The sequence below is a fragment of the Alnus glutinosa genome, chromosome 14, assembly GCF_958979055.1.
Source record: "Alnus glutinosa chromosome 14, dhAlnGlut1.1, whole genome shotgun sequence".
In the NCBI taxonomy this organism is placed as follows: domain Eukaryota; kingdom Viridiplantae; phylum Streptophyta; class Magnoliopsida; order Fagales; family Betulaceae; genus Alnus; species Alnus glutinosa.
In genome coordinates, this window is record NC_084899.1 from 10,039,318 (window position 1) to 10,063,670 (window position 24,353).

General features: G+C 37.6%; 1 long non-coding RNA gene across 1 annotated transcript; it reads left to right on the plus strand.

The window, feature by feature from the left end:
• Positions 1–2,678: 2,678 nt before the first annotated feature.
• On the plus strand, positions 2,679–10,947 carry LOC133857133 (uncharacterized). The gene is made up of 3 exons (XR_009898307.1): positions 2,679–2,724; positions 3,301–3,330; positions 10,860–10,947. It is a non-coding gene; the product is annotated as an uncharacterized LOC133857133 (long non-coding RNA).
• Positions 10,948–24,353: the final 13,406 nt, after the last annotated feature.

A 24,353-nucleotide genomic window follows, 5' to 3' on the forward strand; every position in this document is an offset into this window, starting at 1 on the left:
AGCCGCTGGATGTCGTATTCCTGAAAAACCAATTAGAAATATCTCCAAAAATACCATTAGATCCTGTTAGTTCCAAACATAATGTGATATTTAACACGGCTGTCAAATGGATGCCAAAGAGAAATATAAGCAATGCAACTACTCATAAGGCATAAATATATCATGATCAGCCCAACACACAGACAAAGAAAGATTTTCATGCACACTATCTCAAGAAAAGATCCCAACAAATATTTCAATATTCTAAAAGCACAAAAACTTAAAAGAATAATGGAAAATACAATGAAGATCATGGGATGAGAAGAGATGTGCAAAGAATGCCAAAATTTCGGGAGAAATCCACAAGAAAAACACACAACATGCCATGATAAATCAATAAAAAATGAAAAGATGTGTGTATGGCAGAAAAAGAGACGCAAGTCTTAAACCTGTAGAGATCCTGTCCGGATGTGTCACTTAACCATCCGGATGACAACTGCAAGATCAGCATATGGCAAGACTGCGCTCGTCTGGATGTTAGAGTAGGTCCATCCGGACGCTTCACACTGAAAATCTGAAACTGGAGAAAAATTTGCAGAAAAATATTTTTCTCAAAAGTTAGCTTCAGAACACGCATGTATAATCAACTGATAAAACAATCAAATAGCATTGCAAAAATATGCAAAGATATAAATGAGAGTTAAGTATTCAATAAGCACAAATTTCCCTGCAGATAGAAATTTTAAATAGATTACTCAACTCATGCAATGCATATGTGTGTGTGAAGACTTTTCCCAAAATGTATGAATTCAACTGATATGACAAAAAGCAACCAAATTTTCCAAACATGAGAGAAAATCAATGAAAGATCAGCCAAAAGTCAAACCTTATCTTACTAGGGCCTAGCCATCCTCATCTGATACACTCCCCCTAAGATGCAGCACCTAATTGTTTTACTTGTACCATGAAGGACAAAGTAAAATTTTTTTACTTGCACGTAGAGGGCAAGGCATATAGCAAATTTAGCACATAAACAGTGAATATACAATTTATAAGCGCATAATGCATATGATTTACTGCTTGATTCTTATGGTGCTACAACCTAGAGAGTGCCAGAATTTTTAGGTTCTAGGTTCAACTAGCATTTGGTCAATTTGGCCATCTTATCAAAAACCTCTTCTCTTTATCCAGAATTTCTAGAAACAAAAAGTCAGAGAAGGAAAAGATGTACCGTAGGGAGTCTTAGATAGTGCACATTTTCTTCGCATGAGGAAAGTAACTATCTATCATTAAGATGCAACAGGAAAACTTAGCAGATATCATGCATAAACTCTCAATCATATATAAGCATATTTAATCAATGCACAATGAACTGAGATATCAGGCCAAAACACATGCAAAATCTGAAAAGCTATCAAAAGAAAGAAATAAAGTTCCGCATCTTCTCCCCAATTTTTTTTTTTTTTTTTTTGGTTGAAAAACAATAAACAGAAAAACAACAAATACATGCTTATGGAAAAGGAAATGACATCTAATCCCAACATGTAAGGTAAACCAAACCTGTCCTCATGGAGAGAGGTTTAAGAAATACCAAGACAGAAAAGCAGCCGCCCGACGTGCTTCAACTGTCATCCCCAAAAGAAAATATCTGCAGATGTTTCTCAAGACAATAAGAGAAAATATAGGGATAAAATAAACGGTTCCTCAAACAGAATGCAAGGCATGAGTACGATATGACAAGATTAACAATGCAATGCAAACATACCTGACATGCACTAGGATTTAGGAACCAAAATTGTAACGCCCGGGAAATTCAAGCTCTTAAGAAACCCTTGATATTGTTGAGGAAACAATATTCGAGAGATTTCAACTCTTAAAGAAATCATTGATATTGTTGAGGAAACAATATCCACATGTTTTTACAAGCAAATCTATAGTTGTTTTTGAAAAATTAAAGATCAAACCCTAAAAACCCTTGAAAACTCAAAAGTTACATTTAAGCTTTAAACTTTGATTGAACCGAAAACCAGTCAAACAAACTCAGATTTAGATAAATCAAAGACCTTTGTACTTACAAAAGAAAGATCTATCATATGGCAAAAGTTAGTAAAAAAGTCCACCAGTTGACTTTTTGACCCGAGCCTAAATAACCCAACTTTTGATATTAAAACGAAAAACTGTCGAAGAAAAATATCTCCATGCTTCTAGAAACATTTATGTATAAAAAACAAAATGTATTAATGAAGGAAGACTTTCATAAAGAGTAATTATGACAAGAAAAGAAAAATCAATAAAGCATGTGTGAACGTGGAAAGTGGTTGAAAGGTATAAGACAGAAACTTTGACTAGACCGGAACTTAGTCAAAACAAACTCAAAATGGGACGAACCAAAAAGAGAAAATGTTTGTCATGAAGTCCTCTATCAACCATCAAAATTTCACATCAATCGGAGTAGGTTTGACCATCGAAATAATTCTCGGAGTAGGCTGCCCTCTAGTTGGACGAAAATTCTAAATTCCAAATTTACAAGACATTATCCAATAGCTAATTCTTTTATTACATTTTGGACCTAAATACCCCTACCTTCCTCCTATAAATAAGCATGCAAGGCTCCTTGTTTTCCACACAAATCCTAGACAACTTCCTTGAAAGCTTTGTGCTTTGGTTTTCTCTCCCTTTTTCTCTCCTTCTACCACACAGCCACTTTGGTGTTCTTGAAGTTATTTTTCTCTCCAAATCAAATTGGTGAGTAAATCTTGACACCTCTTCCTTACTATTTGATTTCATTTGTATTTATTACTACGGAGTGGTTTAAACCCCCGTATTTATTTTATCATTTATTGTGTTACTACGGAGTGGTTTAAACCCCCGTATTTATTTTATCATTTATTGCCTTACTACGGAGTGGTTTAATCCCCCGTATTTATTTTATCATTTATTGCGTTACTACGGAGTGGTTTAATCCCCCGTATTTATTTTATCATTTATTGTGTTACTACGGAGTGGTTTAATCCCCCGTATTTATTTTATAAATTTATTGTATTCTTACAAAGTGGCTATGCCGCTAATTTCCCCATCCCTTTACATAAAAATATTATCCTGTTAGGATTCATGTTTAAGTGTTATATTACCAAGAGCATTATACTGTGTTTCAGTACTTAAAAACGTTGTAATATTTTCTCATGAATTGTTGTAGGATTCGTGTTGAAGTAATTACCTTTTAATTGATAACTAAAAACGATGAGTAAAGTGATATACACAGTTTTTAATATTGGAAAAAGGATTGATGTATATATCATCTTCTTTGTATAATTGTTACAGAAAAGGAGCTAAGAAACTACACCAAGGAGAGTAAGTATGGATGTACTTACTGAGGAATGATTCTATGTTTCATTAGGACTGTGTGGTGTGTGTTTATTGCATGTGGTTGTTCATGCATTGCTTGTTATGTCCAATTAATATAACGGCTGATGAGATAGCCATCAACAAGCTGATGTAGTAGCAAGTGGAAGAAAGGCTAGTCAGTGGATCCAGGGGGTTCAGAGTGACCCAGAGGTGTCCGAAGTCCTAATATATAACTAATGCTGGGACCGGTAGGATTCCAGTGCAAACAGGTAAGACTTTAAGTGTGAGGCAAAGGACGTGAACGGGTTCAGATAACCTAGAACGAGAGGTCTGAAGTAAGATGATCCTAAAACACAAACTAAATAGTTACTACGAGGCATATTCATACAACCCTTACATTTGCATTCTATATGAACTGTTATTAGATTGATGGTAACGTAGATATGAAAATAGATAACTCACTTCTTTGTCTATGCAAATATGATAACGCCATATTTGCATAGTTACTGATGCAGATATGGAGAATGAAGGCATGGACCCATATGCCAGTTTCGATGGTTTTTGAAACCATCAACGAATTATCATGTGCTAGCTTAGAAATTACTAGTTGCGCTTATATGTGTTTTGTTTTATGGCATGTAAATATTTATAACAATGTCATGTTCGACATGTTTTATGTTATATGCTTATGTGCCGCCTGTGGCACTAATTTTGATGCACCTAGTGTGCATATAGGATGTAAAGATAAATCTAAGTAACTTTTAATAAACGTATCGAGGTATTTCAGTCAGCTCTATATGTGTTATGCTATCAATTCCTAAGTCTTTAGAAGAAAAAAATATATTCCGCTGCGAGAGTTTATCTATGATGTAGTAATGTCACATGGAAACCGGGGTTTCTGCTTACGAATTTGCAGGCTCAAATTTGGGGCGTTACAGTATGGTATCAGAGCGGTTTGCTCTAAGGACCGTTAGGCTTGACCCTAGATGTCTAAGAATAACACAAGAGCCATAAGTAAAATAAACAATTTTTATAAAAGCTTTTGTGTGGAATAACATGGTTGATAAGATTAATAACTGTTGTCTACAGTTAGGAGTTCGTAAATATTGTCATCTATGCTTATAATGATGTATGCATGATATGACTTTGATGTTTATGTATTTCTTTGTTAAACATGATCATATATGCAATATATAAATCTTCATATATATGTCTTTTGCTAATCATGTTAGTAACATATCATTTGTGTATTAGAGAACATAGTGATATGACTTCTAGATTGGAAACTCATAGATATGATTGGCAGATTAGATATAAAAGAAAAACTTAGTGAATATTCTAACCACTGGGAAAACTATACTTTAAGTATTTATAGAATTACAAACTTATATAATACTTTCACAAATCTGATCTGACATATGTTGAATATATTTGTTTTAGGAAGTATTGAATAGATTCAAATAGTTTCTAGTATATTCAAATATCATCAGTAATGTTTAAGCATTTCGTTAATAAAAAGTTTTGATAAATACGCATTTGTTTAGAGCAACTTCATAATGAAATTAAGGGAGTAATAAGATTTAGAAAATATATTATCCCTTACAACTTCTTTAACAAGATTGACTGCATTTGATTGAAAGGAAACAGTAGACTTGCAAACAGGACCTTTTTCGCATCATTCCCAAAGAGTTTTGGTATACATTGACTTGCAGGTATTTCATAATACTGTGGTTAATTATTTATTTTTTTGTAAATAAAAAATTGCTAGATCAAATAGAATACCTGGCTAAGTTTCTGGGCGGAAAACCCTAAGATTTTGGACTTCCATCAAGAGATTCTTGTGTTGATTTAGGTTTAGAGCTAGACTTACCTGTCTTTTGCTCTGTTTTCCTGATCCGAGGCTGCTGATGTCGGATCTGAGGACAGTGTGGCCTGATGTGTCCAGAGACACCACAATGATAGCAGGTAGGCTGACTTCGTTTGCTGAAATGCTTCTTGAAGGGCGTTGCAAATTTAAGATTAGCATTTTCACAAACAATAAAGTCCTTACCTCTTTTAGATATATGCCTCCTATGGGGCGGGACATATTTATCTGAAGAGGTTTTCTCAATAATGCCCTGTTTGGAATCCTCGTGCTTCTTCCAAAGTCTGTGGGATTTTAACAGATAACACTTTGGTCTGATATGACCAACCTTCCCACAATGATGACACATAGGAACAAACTTACCTTGTGTTCCCGAATCCTTGGAGTTAGGCTTCGCACAATTATTCAAGCAAGAATTTTCTGAACAAGCTGCATCTACTATCACAGGCTTAATATCAACATGATCTAATTCAAAGTCAGAGTTATGTGAAGTAGAAGCACTTAAATCATCAACAATTAAACCAAGCTTGTTCGAAATATCTGAATGAATACACAACATGCTTTTCAAATTATCACTTGAGAATTTTTCCAAGAGATTTTCAGATTCCTTTAATTTATTTTCAAGTGTATCAATAATGTTAAATAGCATGGTATTTTCAGATCTCAAAGAGTCAATCAAAGCAAGTGATTCAGACAATTGCATAATTAATGACTCTTTTTCTTGCTTCACCTTTTTAAGCTCTTTATGTGAAATTTTAGAATGTTGAGCATTCTTCAATTTATTAAAAATATTAAAGAGCTTAATATCAGAATCCTCATTAGATAACTGAGAAGAATTCATGATAAAATGTGTAATCAAAAAATAGAAGTCACAACGAGATGAGGATCACACTCAGGAAATAAATTCTAAATAGAGTGTACCCGCTCTGATACCAATTGAAAAATTGAAATGACTTCTAAAAGTAAAGTGTGTGCATAAGTGTCAACAAAAATTAAAGTACAGCGGAAAGTAAATGACACAAAGATTTTTGTTGACGAAGTGAAAACTCAGTTAAGAGAAAAACCACTCCGGGGCAGCCAAACCCAGGAATTTCACTATTCAGAAGACATAGCTAGATACAATGATGGAGATCAAGGCACCGCTTTGAAGGATCTCGTTCAAGTACCAATTGGGCCGGTTACGAGAGCACGAGCAAAGAAGTTCAAGGATGTGCTCAACGGACTCATCCAAGAGTTATGGGCTCAAGCAAATTGGGGAGGCCCATTGAGCATGATCCACGTGGGCAACAAAGAATTGTCACCTTGATTCAAGTTCTAGAAGGATCCGGTCAAGGCTAAGAACTGCTGAGATTGTTCGTTAATTTAGAAGGATCGGATTGCAAGACTTATTTTCTTTACCTACCTAAGATCTTTATTTATTTTCTTTCCTTGCTAGGAATTGATTTGGACTTTATTTTCTTTCCTTGCTAGGAATTGATTTGTTTACTTATTAGGATTAGAACTACTTTCTCCGCAAGTAATTTTCTTGTATAAATAGGTGTACCTACCATGTAATCGAGGAGACATTGATGATTCATAAAACTTGTGAGGTTTTATTCTCTTTGGTTCTTTGAAGAACTACTCGAGCTTATCGGGATTTCCCGTGGCGTTCATCTCGACTTATCAAACGGAATTTCCACCACCGTTTGTGGCGTCTTCCTTATACTGAGGTTCTTGTTTGTCATAAACAACGGGTCGAGGTTTTTCCATTCGAATCTGTCCTTAGAACGGTCTTGGGTTCCCTTTTGTTGTTGGGTCTCGTTATTCTTGACGGGGTTCACATCATACAAGACAGTAACACTCAGATGTACCTATGCAGTGGTCGTACCTTGATCTCTGACGTGTAACCCAGCACGAACGCTTCCCAACCAGGTTCTCCTACCTGAAAGGGTCTTCAATGGAACTCCTTTACCTTAGGGCCAACCCCTAAGATAGACTTCACAGCTAATCAAATCACACACTTGGCAAGGCTTTAGCGGAAATATCACGTCTCTAAGCTGTAGAGAATTCACCACCGAATTCTGTGTTGAAAGCATACCTCTAGCCTTTTATTTATAGGCTTTGGAAATCCAAAATCGACTCAAAAACGTAGTCTGAAACACGCGCGTCCGGACGGGAGCCTTGGGCCGTCCGGACGAGCCATGTTTTACTTGTCCGAAAAGTATTCTGGAATTTTCTGCAGAGCCGTCCAGACGGGCAAATCTTTCCTTCCGGACGGAGGCCGTTTGGATGCTACTAGGGTCCGTCCGGACATTCAAATTACAGCATTTTTTCTAAGCTTTCCAATGAAGCCTATTTTGTCCCAATCCGACGTTTGAGTAAAAAGTTATGACCAAAATACCTGAGGGTGTCCGGACGGCTTGACTGAGCGTCCGGACGCGTCCGGACAGTATTGCCATAGCGTCCAGACGATTGCACTTCGGCTGCACGAAATTACCATAATAAGGCTTGGAGCGTCCGGACCTTGAAGGCTAACGTCCGGACGGTTGAACTGGTGCATGCAACTTCCATATATGAAGCTTGATCGTCCGGACCTTGATTTGTTCTTCTTTGATTTGCCACTCTAATAGGCAGGAACAAATTGCTGCTGATGTCGTGGAGCCTGAAGCTCCGTAGGAGGTAGAGTGCTTGATGTAGCTCTAGTTGGCAGCTTCCTCTGAACATTCAACTTCTGGAGTTGTGGGCATTTGGATCGGATGTGACCGGTGATGCCGCAGTAATGACAGGTAGGCAAGCTTCTTTTGTTTGAATGCTTCTTTATATTTTTTTCAAAATTATGATTAGCATTCTTACAAATAACATTGCCTTTACCTTTTATATGTCTCCTATGCGGAGGGACATATTTTGCTGAGGAAGAATCATCAACTTCACTTTTCCTCATAGCATCCTGCTTAATCCAAGGCCTGTGGGATTTCAACAAATAATAATTTGGCCTAATATGACCAATTTTCCCTCAATTATGACAAGTAGGAACAAACTTACCTCGTGTTCCTGATTCTTTGGGTTTGGGCATCACACAATTATTCAAGCAAGAATTATCCAAACAAGTAGTGTCTACTATCACAGGCTTAATAATAAAGGAATCTAATTCAGAATCAGAAGCATGTGAAGTAGAAGCACTCAAATCATTAACAATTAAACCAGGCTTGTTATGAACATCTGAATGAATACAAAGCATGCTCTTCAAATTATCACTTGAGAATTTTTTCAAGAGATCATCAGATTCTTTTAATTTATTCTCTCAAGTGTATCAATAATGTTAAACAACATGGTATTTTCAGATCTCAAAGAGTCAATCAAAGCATGTGATTCAGACAATTTCATAGTTAATGACTCTTTTTCTTGCTTCACCTTTTTAAGCTCTTTATGTGAAATTTTAGAATGTTGAGCATTCTTCAATTTATTAAAAACCTTAAAGAGCTTAATATCAGAATCCTCATTAGATAATTGAGAAGAATTTATGATAAATGGTGTAATAAAAAAACAGAAGTCACAAAGAGATGAGGATCACACTTAGGAAATAAATCCTTACAACGAAGTGTGCCTGCTCTAATACCAATTGAAAATTGAAATTGACTTCTAAAAATAAAGTGTGTGCCCAAGTGTTAACAAAAATTAAGCACAGCGGAAAATAAAAGACACAGATTTTTGTTGACGAATTGGAAACTCAATCAAGAGAAAAACCACTCCAGGGAAGCCAAACCTAGGAATTCTACTATTTAGAAGACAAAGCTAGATACAAGATAGTAACACTCACATTAACCCGATGCAGTGGTCGTACCTTGCTCTCTGACGTTTAACCCAACACGAACGCTTCCCAACCAGGTCTCCTACCTGAAGGGGTCTTCAATGGAATCCTTTACCTTAGGGCCAACCCCTAAGATAGACTTCAGATGTAGCGCAGCACACTTGTAATGGCTTCAGAGGGATCTTCAACTTCTCTGAGCTCTTGTGGAATTCAATACCGAATTCTTGCAGTTCTCAATGCCCAGGGGCCTCTATTTATAGGTTGAGGTGCAGAATGGGCGACTGCTGTAATATGTACGGATGCCGTCCGGACGAACAAATGTGCGACAAGATTTTTCGAAAATTTCGCGGGGAAATCTTTCCTGTTTAAGAGCCTCATCTAGACGGGATGGCACATCGTCCGGACGGTTGCACATCCACTGCAAGTAATTTACTTATAAGGCTTCACGTGTCCGGACCATGGGGGATGAGCGTTTGGACGGCTGAACTTCAACACGCAATTTCCATATCAGTTGCGCGCGTCTGGACCATGAAGAGCAGGCGTCAAGACGATTAAAGTCGAATCAACAAATTTCATATTAGTTGCACGCGCGTCCGGACCAAGTCAGAGTGACGTCCGGACCGTGATATTTGAATTGCGATTCTTGCCTTATAGAGACGCGCGTCCGAAAAGGACACCAACATCATCCAGACGGATGTATCGATCTTCATTTATTCAGAACTTGGAAAGAATCTGAAGCTAGTCGATCACTGAAGGTCGTCCGGACAGGCTGATGAGAGATCTGGACGTATGCAAGCTGGTACAGAATCTTCTCGATACAGTATAGGGTCCGGACGGTATGGCACGTCGTCCGGACGGCTGGAACGGTTGACAGATGGGCGTCTGGACTGGATGGCTCGATCGTCCGGACGGCTGACAAGGAACTTGAATTCTTCTGACTTGCAGGCAGAATCTTCTGACATCACTCTGAATAGTGGAATCCCTGTTTACAGCATCTTTTACATACAAGTGTTTTTGTTCATACACAGAATGAGGCCAATAAAACTAATAGGCAACATACATGATTAATTAACAATAGTTATATATTATAGTTGTATTCAATATTAGACTTGCTACTTGCTCACATTATACATATATTATTAATTTATGAACTCGAATGGCATTCTCAACGAGCTCGCCCGAGTTTTAAACGAGCCGAGCTTGAATACACATTTTATAAATAGACTTTAGTTCGAGATCGACTATTTAAGCTCATCTTATAAACGAGCTAGTCTTAAAATCTTAAAGCTCGGCTCGATTACAGCCCTAATTTATACAACTTATATAGTGCTCTACACACACACACACACACACACACACACACACACACACATAGGGTTTATACATATAATATAATACATACACTAAATATAATTATAACTTATATATATATATATATATATATATATATATATATATATATATATATATATATATATATATATATATATATATATATATATCTTGATTTCTATTAGTAAGTTATTTGCATCTCATTGGGAGTGTATCAGATGAGGGTGGCTAGGCCTTAGTAAGTTATAAGGTTTGATTTTTGACTAATCCGTCACTGATTTTCTCTCTTGTGTAGAAAATCTGGTTGCTATCTATCATGTCATTGAAAGTCATACCTTGTGGGTTAAGTCTTCACACACACACGCATTGCATGAGTTGAGTTATCTACTTGAATTTTCTATTTCCAGGAAAATAATTGTGCTGATTGAAATCTCAACTCTCTTTTATATCTCTTCTTAGTTTTGACATGCTCTCTAATTGTGTTATCAATGGATTATACCTGTGTATTAGAAACTGACCTGAGAAAAATTAATTTATACAATTTTTCTTTAGTTTTCTGTTTTTCAGTGTGAAGCGTCCGGACGGTCTCTCTTGGCATCCGGACGGGTGGAGCTTAGTCGTCCGGAAGGTTCAGCTTTCATTCGGACACGCGTGTCACCAACGGCCAGACGGTGAGGTTACCGGTCCGGACGCGCTCGACCTGTCTTCTTGTTTCTAATACAGCGCGCATCCGGACGACATTAATACACCGTCGGGACGGGGACCCCACAGACTTTATAAAAGCCCCTGGTCACCGTTTTTCTACCCTACCCCATTAAAATCACTCTTTTTGGCATCTTGTGAGTTATTACTTGTGAGCTTTTGGATTCATCTTGTTCCCTTTTGTCTTTTTGCGCATTATTCTCTCATTTCAAGTATTTTTCCAATCTTTTTCTCTTCAGTTTTTAAAAAAAAAACAGTTAGAATATTAATGTCTTTTAGGAATGTTTTTGATCATGAGATGCATATATCTGTTGTGGTGATATTTTTAGGGACTACAATGTGATATTTTTCTATCTATATTTTTGGAAAAAGTCATTTTTACTGCCGTTATAGTGCCCAATTTTTATGACCTAACAAGAATATTTTTGGATTATTTTTGGCAAATCTTGTTGGTTTCTTGTGCAGAATCATGTCTGCAAGCAGTCCACAACGCCGAGTTCGCCAGAGGACCGAGGGAGATTGGGCAGCCATTAGAGTCAAGATCATGGACCGCCTAGTCATTGCCGAGCGGAATGTGGTCCGCTCTGACATTATGGTGGCACCTCTGGATAGTATTCATGACACTATCCAGACTTATCATTGGGGGTATCTTCACTCATGTGCCTGTGTTGTCTACACCAGGCTTGTCAGACTTTTCTATGCCAACCTAGAGGTGGTGCAGGACGATGACCATGGGTTGGTATTTCAGTCCACCGTTGGTAGCCATATCATCACTGTTGATCCCCAGATCGTCAATCACTTCATCATAGTGCCTGTTCTCGAGCTGCCTGGCAGTTCTTATAATGAGGTAGTCACTCCTCCCTCTATGGACGATCTTAGAGAGTTCTTCCACGCTATTCCCCAAGGAGAGGATCGCGCCACCACCATCAGGATCGACGCCCTATCTGCTTCTTATCGCATATTGGTGAAGATTGTTCAACACAATCTCTGGCCGACCGTTAGGCGTAGTGACCTGATTTTGAAGAGGGCCCAGTACGTTTATGCCATTCATCTCCGCTTGCCCTTCTGCCTGTGCAAGAATATTTTGGGCGTTATTCTGGAGGCCCATGATGAGAGCAATATTGGTCTTCCTTTCGGCTGCCTACTCACCCAGATCATCCTACAGTCAGGCATCAGTATTGCTGGGGAACCAAAGATGAAGATTCAGAATCCTATCGGCAAGCAAACTTTGATGAAGTCCAATGCCCAGCTGCGGAGAGATGATTCTGATGATGATGCACCTGCTGCCATGCCTGTTGGCTTTCCAGACATGGCCTCCTCATCTCAGATCGTCCCACCTTCTGAGCCGGACGTCAATTATTCTCAGATAATGGAGGTCCTAGCTGCCATTCAGGGAGGTATGAGTACCATGCAGCTCTCCATGTCATCCATGCAACAGTCCATCTCCACCATGTAGTAGAAGGTGCACTCCATCAATCTGCGTGTAGAGCAGAACCAGCAGAATCTCCGAGAGTGTCTCAAGTTCCATCATCCTGCCAGCAGTGACGATGAGGATGATACACTTAGGACTACGCCTATGGCAGAGGATGCTTGAGTTTCTTTTTTGTTTAGTTGATTTTTTTTTTTTTTTGTTGTGTTTGAGACAATTGGTTTATTTTTTGCTATGTTTATTAAACTCTTGGACTAATATTACTCTGTTTACCCTGGTCCTTCTGAAACTGTTAGGGGGAGTAATTTTTGTTATGGTTGGTTTTCATTACTCTATTTTACCCTTTGTCCCTTTGTATTTTCAAATCAGTCAAGTGATTTTTGTCCCAGAATGGCCAAAGGAGGAGTTTGTTAGTTTGTAATTGGCCTCATTCTGATTGGACAAAATCACTTGTATGTAAAGATGCTTTTCAACAGGGATTCCACTATTCAAAAGTGCTTCAGATGATTTTGCATTGTTTGTAAGTCAAGAAAAATCGATTCCCTGCTAACCGTCTAGACGAAGTGCCATCCCGTCCGAACGCTCATCTGTCCATAGTTCCAGCCATCCGGACGACGTGCCATACCGTCCAGACACCCGACAAACAAAGCATCATTTGTCCGGATGACGTGGATTACCGTTCGGACCTTCCTCTGTATTGAGAAGCTTCTGTTCCACCTTGCATCCGTCCGAACATCTCAGCAACCCGTCCAGATGACTATCAATGATCGAGCTTCAGATTTTCTTTCCAAAAGCAAATATGGGAAGTTTGCTGCAGCCATCCGAACAACGTGGATTCCTGTCCGGACGCGCTCACCCATAAGGCAAGAATCGCAATTCAAATTCAACCGTTCGGACGCCAGTTTACCATCGTCCGGACACACGCTCAACAGATATGGAAATTGCGTGTAGAAGATCAACCATCCGGATGGCCATCCCCCTGGTCCTGACGCGCGAAACCTTATCAAGTAAATTACTTGCAGCTGACGTGCGACCGTCCGAACGATAGTGTCTCACCGTCCGGTCGCGGATCTCAAACAAGAAAGATTTTCAGCGAAAATCTCGAAATTCTTGTCGCACAGTTTCCGTCCTGACGACCCATGTCCACCGTCCGGACGGTGCCCGTATTTATCAAAGTAGTCGCCCATTTGAACCCTCAGCCTATAAATAGAGGCCCATGGGCATTGAGAATTGCAAGAATTCGGTATTGAATTCCTCTAGAGCTTAGAGAGTTATTTGTAAGGTTATTGAGCTGATTTGTTCTCTCTAGAGCCATTATTGTATGTGTTGTTGTTGCGCTTAACTTGAAGTTTATCTTAGGGGTTGGCCCTAAAGTAAAGGATTCCATTGAAGACCCCTTTAGGTTGGAGACCTGGTTGGGACGCGTTCGTATTAGGTTACACGTTATAGAGCAAGGTACGACCACTGCATCAGGGGTATGTGAGTGTTACTATCTTGTATCTAGTCTTGTCTTCTGAATAGTGGATATCCTGCGTTTGGTTGCCCCGGAGTGCTTTTTCTCATCTTGAGTTTCCACTTCATTAACAAAAATTCTTGTGTTATTTATTTTCCGCATTGTTATTTTTGTTAACACTTTAAGCACACACTTGCATTTATTTTAGAAGTCAATTTCCATTTTTCAGGCATGAAAGCTTAGAGAAGCCTTTAACGAATCTTCGATAATAACCGACTGGTCCTAAGAAATTCAAAATCTCCCGTACATTTGTCGGCCGCTTGATAAGCGTTGAATGTTGCACATTCAAGTTCCTTAACTTATATATGTTAATTCCTTAACATTGTTATTTGTTTGATTTTGTGTTGCTTTATTGTTTTCAGGTTTTAAATAAAGATGCAATTAATTCCATTGATTTTGGGCTTAAAGCACACTTTTAGAAGACCTAGAAGATATTGGTAAGCTTAACCAATCATAATAGAAGACTTATATGATGTGGTTAAGTTTAATCAAATCAAATCAAGGGAAGGATAAAATCAGAATTTCTCCACTAAGAGTCAAAATCGGATTGGATTCTAATTTGGATTCTGCACACGTCTCAGTATTTTAATCATAACTTTCTATTTAGATATCAGATTGCAATTAAATTGGTAGCGTTGGAAAGATAATAACAAATTCAACAAATAAGTCAGAAATAATTTTTTTCTAATTCGGACGTTTACTATGCCAAAATTTCCCCACAATAAAATACTGCATTTTTGGACGAATTTGGAATCCTTTTCCTTTTTGGATTGAAGTTTCAATCTCTTACTTGGACTAAGAGACTAAGTTCCGATTTTTCTTGAATTCCTATGGCTTTTAAGCCTTTCCTAGTCTCTAGAAATGGACCTCTAAGCTTCAAGAAAAGGTGTGCTTGTTCTTAGCTTCTTCTTGGAGGCTTGACAAGTTGAAGTGGAGAAGAACATGACAGGAGGCCATCCCAGCACCACGATGAGAGGCTAAATTCGTAATAAGGTGTTGATGTAGCCCTTTCCAAGTAACAATGGTTTAATTGTGTTTTAATTTGTGTTTTAATTTGTGTTTTTCTATATGCATGATGGTTGTATAACTATGAGAATTGATCTTAATATTTATATTCAATCCTTATGAATTTCTTATCTTGTCTTAAAAAGTCTTTTATATTGATTGAACTCAATCCTTCATATTTTCTGTGATTATATGAATGATTGTTCTACAGCGGTTTTAATTGATATATGATCAAGAAGGTTAGATAGGCTTTGCCTAGGGAAGACTGATTGTACTACACCCTAGTTTAGTGTAATTTAGCTAGACAATTCGTACGAACCGAAGATGGGTTATACTATTCCATTGATTGTGTGTATCCTATTAAAGACGTAGCTAATCCATACCTAAGGAAGATGGGTTGTACCGCATCTTTGTGGTCAGGTGGACGGTCCATGCCAACCGAAAATGGATTATACTGATGAGAATGCAAAATGTCATATTTTTCACCTTTAATATTTAGTCTTTTATCATTATTTGGTTCCTAAATGTACACATTATTCTTTAATTTTGATTTAGGATGCAATAGAGGCGTTAAATGCAAAACAAAGATAATTGGCCTATTTTGGACAGTTTCGACATCACTTCGTAATCTGACCATAACTCTCTCATCCAAGCTTCGATTGAGACGATTCAAGATGATTTGGAACACCAGGAAAAAGATATACAACTTTCATGTTTTGCATTTTGAGAAATATTGATTGTATCAAGGTCAAAATTGGGCTTGAAGTTGACGTTCTAATACGCGGTCTATGTGCGGAAATTTTCAGATCTGGTTCACGAAAGTCCAGCTGAAAATACCACCTTCCTAGTTATATTAGGACTTTATTTTATTTTTAATATTTTTCTTAATTAGTCAGATTTGGATATTGTTATTTTAGGATAAGCTTTAGAATATCTTTAGAAGATAAAAGATAAGCTTTATTGAAAAATAGAAATTGACTTCTAAAATAAATACAAGTGTGTGTGTGTGCACAAAGTGTTAACAAAAATTAACAATGTGGAAAATAAATTACACGAGGATTTTTGTTAACGAAGTGGAAACTCAAGATGAGAAAAAGCACTCCGGGGCAGCCAGACCCAGGATATCCACTATTCAGAAGACAAGACTAGATACAAGATAGTAACACTCACATACCCCTGATGCATTGGTCGTACCTCGCTCTCTAACGTGTAACCTAACACGAACGCCTCTCAACCAAGTCTCCTACCTGAAGGGGTCTTCAATGGAATCTTTTACCTTAGGGCGAACCCCTAATATAGACTTCAAGTTAAGCGCAGCAACAGTACACCCAATAATGGCTCTAGAGAGAACAAATCAGCTCAATAATCTCACAAACAACTCTCTAAGCTCTAGTGGAATTCAATACCGAATTCTTGCAGTTCTCAATGCCCAGGGGCCTTTATTTATAGGCTGAGGGTTCAGTCCACCGTCCGGACGGACAACTGTGCGACCATAATTCTGAGATTTTCGCTGAAAATCTTTCCTGTTTGAGAGCCGCGTTCGGACGGTGGCACGTCTACTGCAAGTAATTTCCTTACTAAGGCTTCGGGTGTCCGGACCAGGGGCATGGCTGTCTAGACGGTTGATCTTCTACACACAATTTCCATATCTGTTGAGTGCGCGTCCGGACTAAGGCAGACTAACGTCTGGACGGTTGAGTTTGAATTGCGAATCTTGCCTTAAGGGTGACAGTGTCCGGACGGGAATCCATGTCGTCCAGACGATTGCAGCAATCTTCCCTTATTTGAACTTGGAAAGAAATATAAAGCTCGATCACTTAGAGTCATCTGGATGGGTTGCTGAGACGTCCGGACGGATGCAAGCTGGAACAGAAGCTTGTCGATGCAGAGGAAGGTCCGGACGGGAATCCACGTCGTCCGAACGAATGATGCTTTGTCTGTCGGGAGTCCGGACGGTATGGCACGTCGTCCGGATGGCTGGAACTATGGACAGGTGTGCGTCCGGTCGGAAGGACACGTCGTCTGGACGGCTGGTTGGGAACCGAAATCTCTGTCTTGTAAACAGTGCAGAATCATCTGAAGCACTTCTAAATAGTGGAATCTCTGTTGAAAAGCATCTTTACATACAAGTGATTTTGTCCAATCAGAATGAGATCAATTACAAACTAACATTTATAATATCTTTAGAAGATAAGGGATAAGCTTTAGCATATTTTTAGGAGATTTTGTAGGCTTCTAATATGGGGGATGAATGTGTATAAAGTGGGAGAATCATCAGATTAGAAAATCATCCTCTTCTCTCTTCTTTGACTTCTCTTTTTATTTTTAATCATGGCCCTGCGTGGCTAAACTTTCATAATTGGTCGAAGGAAACAGAAGCCTCGGAATCAATAAAACTATGAGATCTAATTTGTTTTTATTGTTCAATTTATGCTTTGAGTATCGAATGTTCTTCTATGCCTATTTTTATGATTGTCTCGTTTAATTACTAGGAGGCCTACTAGTTTATTATTCGTTGCAATCTACTTCTGGGTTAGACATCAAATCCGTAATTGTTTGATCTCTCTAATTTGTGAAGCAACTAAGATTTAATGATTTGCTGCGTCAGAAATTATTAAATCTTAGGAAGAACGCCCGACGAAATTAAATGCAACCGCTTGTGCTTGTATTGTTTCGCTTCATCGATCTTTCTAATTCTTAAGGCTGCTACTAGATTAAACCTTTAGCGCTTGTCCTGGGTTGTTTAGTAGTTAGGGTTAATTAGAGGGCTTCTCTTATAATTAACTACGACTAAGGAGAGATAGGAAAATAGTTTCACGGTGAATATTCAAAGTATGAATTGATATATACTTGCATCGATGATCAGTTGAAAATTCCGATGGTGGATGTTGACTTAGACCAATCTTTTTTTCTTTTGATTTATACTTTAATTTGAATTGCACCTTAGTTTTTATTCTTAAAATTATTTTCTTTGTACTTAAACCCCACATCCTTGTTCATGTAGCATAAAACTAGGCTAAATTCTCTCTGTGGGGTCGACCCTTACTTGCACTACTGCATATATTTTCAAAAGTAAAGGTTTTATTTTTGGTTGCCTACGACAGCACACCATATACTTATTCTTTAAAGGTAATTTTTTGACTACTCAAGTGCGTCAAGCCCTATATCATGCATAGTATTAATTTCCCTTATTAATTTATGATTGACCATTGGTATGCAGTGAGTTGTGAAATCAATCCCCCATTCTTTCTCTCATCACTTTAATCTTTATTTTTATGTCTTTAAGTTTATGCATTTAACTTAGTTATAAACAAAATCAAATCAAACATATTTTAAATTAAGTTATATTAAATCTCGAAAAGCTTGATAGCAACACCTACGTAGTCCTTGAGGTTCAACACCCTCAATATAGCCTTATCCTATAAGGATTCATACTATTGCGAATGGTAAATTTATTATTGATATTTTTGTACACAAAACGACCACATCAATTTTTGGAGCTGTTGTCGGGGATTGCAAACGGTTATGTTATTAAGTTTTAAAGATTGAATTTAACTTGATTCTTTTCTATTTTTATTTTATTTTATTTTTCTAATTTTGGTTTCTTTATTTTTATTTTTTTTTGTTATATTATTTTATTTTTGTCAATTTATTTCATGTGGGGAGGCATTTCAACACCCCATGGACCATGTTCATATTGTTATAGTTATTATCACCATGTTAGAGATTATCTTACTGTCGGATAATTTTCTAATTATTCTTATGAGCATATGAACACTGTGTTCTCTAGACCGAGGAATGACCCTTACTCTAATTCCTATAAATCGGCTTGGAGCAACCAGTCTAGTATCTCGTGGCAAGCTCAAGCTCCTGAAAATTATGCTCCACAATTTCATGAACTGTACCATCAGGCATATCCGCAGTTCAATGATCATGCAACTCCATAGCAGCAGTCTCAGGCTGAACAACCTCATCCGATGAGTTCTGACTTTCAAGATCAGATGTTGAAACTTTTGAGCAAGATGGATCAAACAGTGACCTCTCTCGCTCAGACAATGACCTCTCTCAATCAGACATTGAACTCTCACTCTCAATCCATAGCTAGGATCGAAGTTCAGTTGGAGCAGATAGCAAATCAAATAAAAGAAAAAGAGCTTCAAAGTCATCTGGTGGCCAATCTTGATGGACACTACATGGTGGATGAGAGCACTTCTTATTATGAGCAAGCTATCACCACACTGAAGAATGGAGAAGTGGTCGAAACTCACGTGAAAAATAGAACAGAGGAGCAAATTGAGGTCCCACAAGCTCTAGATTGGGCAAAAGCGAGGAAGTGAGCACTGAGGCTCCTTCATCATCCACTCTTATTCTCAAAATGCCATATGAACCCCGAGCCCTTATTCAAATTCATGATTCCCTTCCGGATGAGAAACAATTTGAGAATACTCAGAGGGATCTACCTTGATATGCGGACATTCGGAATTACCTTTCTGTAGGTAAAATTTATTCTCTTTGGTCCAAGAGAAGAATTGATTGGTGCTTCAAATTTAAACTTAAGGGTGAAAGAACATTGAGCGCTTCAAGGATGTGGATTCTGTTGGCTTGGCGGATCCCACATATTTTGACTAAATGAGTCAGCTTCATAGGTTTGAGCACAGGCCCTGTGCGCTTGAGTCCTCCATCAGGCAAGGGTACATGATCTTTTTCCAGGTTTATCTTCTCCATTGTTGTTTTATTCTTAGTTTATATTTTTACAGTCATGTGTTGCACTTGACTGGTATATGGTTGGAATATCACTCTCTTTTTCAGGACATGTGTTTTTGCAATCAAGTTTGGGGGTATGATATTCTCCATATCTTCTCATTCAGGTATTCCTATCCTCTTACTGTAATGTTCGGTTCTATACACACATTAGGGACAATGTGTGATTCAAGTTTGGGGGTATGGAAGAACGAAACACTGTCCAATATTTTGCTATGTTATTCTTGAGCAACAGTTGAACTTTAATTCTTATTTGTATTTCATTGGTGAGCTTAACATGATGAACACATGATCACTTGACTAGAGGATTAAGAAGTTTTGTTATTTTCTTTAGCAGCATGAGATATTACTTGTTTCAATTTGATTCTCACAAGTACACTAGCACGTAGTCTGTGGATTATGAAATTTGAAATCAGTTATGTCTGTTATCAATATCTTGAATGCAGTTGGGTAACTTATTGGAGGAATAACGTTGGCATAAAGAAAAAAAAAAAAGGAAAAATAATAATAATAATAATAAAAAGAATAATAATTATATTGATCACTTTGAGCTTTTCACTAAGTAACAGGATTTCTTGCCTCATTAAGCATTGAGTATTCGTGTCAAAAGGTGAAAGTTTACTTTGATTTATAAAATGGCTAAGATTAGCTTCCTAGCCTTTTTGACTCGAGTTAGTAAGTCTTTAGGGTGTTTTACACCTAGTGCCCTAAAACTATCTGATTTGGAAGTCATTGACCTTACACTTGTTACATGTGTCAATTAGAAAGCTTAAGGGAGCTAAACATTGCACAGCCTGCATATATAATAATAATAATAATAATAATAATAATAATAATAATAATAATAAAATAAATAAATATGCCTTGGTTGTTTTATCTAATGGGGAGTCCAGAGAATTTTGAGTGTTGAACCATTTATGATTAAGATTAATTTTTGAAACCCCATGACTATGTGTTAAGTTCACTTTACACTAGTTAAATCTTGTGATATCTCATAATGTCATATTAGTAGCTTAATTTTTAATTCCCTGAAATGTGAAGATAGAGTTTATTTTGTTAAGCTTGACAGTGAATGAGAACCATTATTTTTATGATGCTGCATTCTTGGGGATAAAATGGTAGGAACAATGTTTGTGGGTATTATTCTTGATAAACCCTCACGAGACTTCACTCGTCCACTAGGAAGTCCTAGGGGTTTAAAAGGCTTGTAGCATCCACTAAATGCAATCGTACATCCCACGAAAGAATGATTCATTTTATTGTTTTTCAATTTTATTTCTTGTTTTGTATTGCTAAGGGACTAGCAGTATGTAAGTTTGGGAGTGCGATAAGCATTGAATGTTGCACATTCAAGCTCCTTAACTTATATATGTTAATTCCTTAGCATTGTTATTTGTTTGATTTTGTGTTGCTTTATTGTTTTCAGGTTTTAAATAAAGATGCAATTAATTCCATTGATTTTGGGCTTAAAGCAAACTTTGAGAAGACCTAGAAGATATTGGTAAGTTTAACCAATCATAATAGAAGAGTTATATGATGTGGTTAAGTTTAATCAAATCAAGGGAATGATTAAATCAAAATTTCTCCACTAAGAGTCAAAATCGGATTGGATTCAAATTTGGATTCTGCATATGTCTCAGTGTTTTGATCATAACTTTCTGGTCAAATCTCAGATTGAAATGAAATTGGTGGAGTTGGAAACCTAATACACAATAAATATGTCAGAAATAGATTTTTCTGAATTCGGACATTTATTATGCAAAAATCACATCGCAATAAAAGCCCGCAATTCTGGACCAATTTAGAATCCTTTTCCTACTTGGATTGAAGTTTCAATTTCTTACTTGGACTAAGAGACTAAGTTCTGATTTTTCTTGGATTCCTATGGCTTTTAGGACTCTCCTAGTCTCTATAAATAGACCCCTAAGCTTCAAGAAAATGTGTACTTGTGCTTAGCTTTAGACCAAATTCTTCTTGGACGCTTGAAAAAATTGAAGAGGAGAAGAACATGGCAGGAGGCCATTCCAGAACCACGATGAGCTGCTAAATTCATAATAAGGTGTTGATGTAGCCCTTTCTAAGTAACAATGATTTAATTGTATTTTAATTTGGGATTTTCTATATGCATGATGGTTTTATAACTATGAGAATTGATCTTAATGTTTATATTCAATCATTATGAATTTCTTATCTTGTCTTAGAAAGTCTTTTATATTGATTGAACTCAATCCTTCATATTTTCTGTGATATGTGAATGATTGTTATACATCGGTTTTAATTGACATATGATCAAGATGGTTAGATAGGCCATGCCTAGGGAAGACAGATTATACTACACCCTAGTTTAGTGTAATTTAGGTAGACAGTTCGTACCAATCGAAGATGGGTTATACTATTCATTGATTGTGTGTATCCTATTAAAGACGTAACTAATCCAGACCTAGGGAAGACAGGTCGTACTGCATCCTAGTGGCTAGGTGGACGGTCCGTGCCAACCGAAGATGGATTATACTTATTCTTTAGAGGTAATTTCTTGACTACTCGAGTGAGACGAGCCATATATCATGCATAGTATGAATTTTCCTTGTTAATTTATGATTGACCATTGTTATGCAGTGAGTAGTGAAATCAATCCCCTATTCTTTCTCTCACCACTCTAATCTTTATTTTTATGTCTTTAAGTTTATGCATTTAACTTAGTTATAAACAAAATCAAATCAAACATCTTTTAAATTAAGTTATATTTAATCTCGAAAAACTTGATAGCAACACCTACGTAGTCCTTGAGGTTCGACACCCTCAATATAGCTCTATCCTACAAGGATTCATACTATTGCGAGTGCTAAATTTATTATTGATATTTTTGTACACAAAACGACCACATCAATTTTTGTCCCAATTCAATACTGCTTCAATCTTACTTGGGTCAACGGCTATACCGTCTTTCTAGATTATGTGGCCAAGAAATGAAACTTTCTCCAGCCAAAACTCATATTTCTTGAGTTTGGCGTAAAGCTTATTCTCTCTTAGAATTCCTAGCATTGTTTTGAAGTGCTTTCCATGGTCCTGGTGATTGGTGGAAAAAACTAATATATCATCTATAAACACGACCACGAACCAATCAAGTTACATGTGAAATACCCGGTTCATTAAGTCCTTGAATAAAAATGGTGCATTAGTTACTCCAAATAGCATAACCAAAATTTCATAATGGCCATACCGTGTACGTATCACCGTCTTCTAGATGTCTTCTTCCTTCACCTTTAGTTGATGATATCCCAATCAAAGATCAATCTTAGAGAAAACCGTAGCTTCTTTAAGCTGGTTGAAGAGGTTGTCGATCCTTGGCAATGGATGTTTTGAAAAATAAAATGACTTCTAAAACAAGTAAGTGTGTGTGTGCACAAAGTATTAACAAAATAATATCAATGGGGAATTTAAACAACACAAGAATTTTGTTAACGAAGTGGAAACTCAATAAGAGAAAAACCACTCCGGGGCAGCCAAACCCAGGATATCCACTATTCAGAAGACAAGACTAGTTACAAAGTAGTAACACTCACATACCCCTGATGCAGTGGTCGTACCTTGCACTCTAACGTGTAACCCAATACAAACGCCTCCCAACCATGTTTCCTACCTGAAGGGATCTTCAATGGAATCCTTTACCTTAAGGCCAACCCTTAAGATAGACTTCAGATCAGCTCAGCAACAGCACACATAGCAACGGATTAAGAGAGACTAACTCAGCCTAATAACTCCACAATATAACTCTCTAAGCACTAAGGAATTCAATACCGAATTCTTGCTGTTCTCAAGCCTAGGGACCTCTATTTATAGGCTGCAAGTTCAACTGAGCGTCTGGCTTGAAAAAACCTAGGCGCCGTCCAGACGGACAACAGTACGATCGACCTTCCAAAATTTCGCTGAAATTGTTTCTTGATTTGAGCTGCGTCCGGATGGTGGTGACCTGTCGTCTGGACGGTCGCACTCCAGCTGAATGCAATTTCCATATTAAGGCTTCAAGCGTTCGGACCAAGGGAATGGTTGTCCGAACAGTTGATCAAATACACGCAATTTCCATATAAGTAGCTCGGGCGTTCGAACCATGAAGGCTGACGTCCAGACGTCTGAATTTTGAATGCGCAACTTGCCTTATGGATGAGAGCGTCCAGACGGGAATCTACATTGTCCGGACGGTTGCAGCGATCTTCCCATATCTGTATTTTGGAAGGAAATCCCATAGCAGGTCGATCACTGAGTGTCGTCCGGACATGCTGCTGAAACGTCCTGACGGATGCAAGCTGGAATAGTTCGAAGCTTCTTCACATAGAGGAAGGTCCGGACGGAAAGTTCTCATCATCCGGACGGATGATGCTTTGAATAGTTGGGTGTCCGGACTTTATATCATGTCATCCAGACGGCTGCAAGGGATCCAATTTTTCTGACTTGTAGACTTTGCAGAATCTTCTGGAAGCACTCTAAATAGCGGAATCCCTGTTTAAAAGAATCATTACACAGAAGTGATTTTGTCCAACAGAATAAAGCTAATTACAAACTAACAAACTCCCCATTTGGCCATTCTGGGACAAAAATCACTTGACCGGTTAAAAATACAATCCCGGTCCAAAAATAA